Source organism: Emiliania huxleyi, assembly GCF_000372725.1.
Source record: "Emiliania huxleyi CCMP1516 unplaced genomic scaffold EMIHUscaffold_99, whole genome shotgun sequence".
NCBI lineage: Eukaryota > Haptophyta > Isochrysidales > Noelaerhabdaceae > Emiliania > Emiliania huxleyi.
Window position 1 is genome coordinate 412,536 of NW_005194698.1, and position 1,040 is coordinate 413,575.

At 55.2% G+C, this 1,040-nt stretch overlaps 1 protein-coding gene across 1 annotated transcript in view; it reads left to right on the forward strand.

The window, feature by feature from the left end:
- EMIHUDRAFT_439403 (hypothetical protein) overlaps positions 1-1,040 on the forward strand; it is a 3,128-nt gene that overhangs the window by 1,135 nt on the left and 953 nt on the right. The gene's annotated exons all lie outside the window — the stretch shown is intronic.

Consider the following 1,040-nt stretch of genomic DNA (forward strand, 5'->3'; position numbering starts at 1 on the left):
CCCCGCCCGTCGCGGCGGCCATGGAGGCGTCTCGCGCCTCCCTCGCCGGCGCCTGAGCAGCCGGCTAGCGACCGCGGGGCGCCAGGCGGCGGGCGCGGATTGCAGGCGGGCACACACCGCCGTATCGCCGCGCGCAGCGGCGGAGGCGACGGCCGGCGCGGGCCATTTGTGGAGTGGGGTGCAGCCAGCGCGCTTGACTGGAGAGGAGAGTTCTAGAGAGAGATGCCGAGGGAGCGCGCATAAACGCGGTGACAAACGGGTCGGTCCTCGAGCACGACGGTGTGGTCTGTGCATCGTTAACAAGTTTTCGTTTACGCACAAAACCATGTCTGCTGGAATGAGGATTGAGGTAGAGTATGCTGTATGGTCTATGGATAAAGAAGGCCTCGACCTTCTTCGGCAGCACCAAGAAGAACTAGAAGAGAATGTGCCACATTTCTTGTTGGCTTCTAAAAATCTCTCTCCAGCAGCTCTGCGAGCTGGCTGCTGGCTCTCTATGCAGTGTCGAGTGTGCACGGGGGCTGAGAACAAGGGGAAAACATGAAGGAGCTGAGATCAGCAAACCGAGACCGGGCGAGAAGAAGAAAAACATCTATGCATGAGGGCTGAGAATAAGGGAAAACATGAAGGAGCTGAGATCAGCAAAATGATCAGCACTCAGCCTTCCCTCCCCCTCCCGGATGGAAGTACTACCTGAGCTCGACCGTGCTTAACTTCGCTGTTCAGATGGGAAGCGGTGACCCACGGTGATATGGCCGATCATGGAAGGAACGGGCGAAGGGTGACATATGAAGTGTGTGTGTGTGTGTGTGTGTGTGTGTGTGTGTGTGTGTGTGTGTGTGTGTGTGTGTGTGTGTGTGTGTGTGTGTGTGTGTGTGTGTGTGTGTGTGTGTGTGTGTGATAGGTGTGTGTGTGTGTGTAGGGGGTGTGAATGTGTGTGTGTGTGTGTGTACTTTCTTTATTTTGAAGAACTTACGAGTAGTCGAAAGAGAGATAGATTATTTGCGCACTCATTTATGAGATTTGCGCACTCATTCATG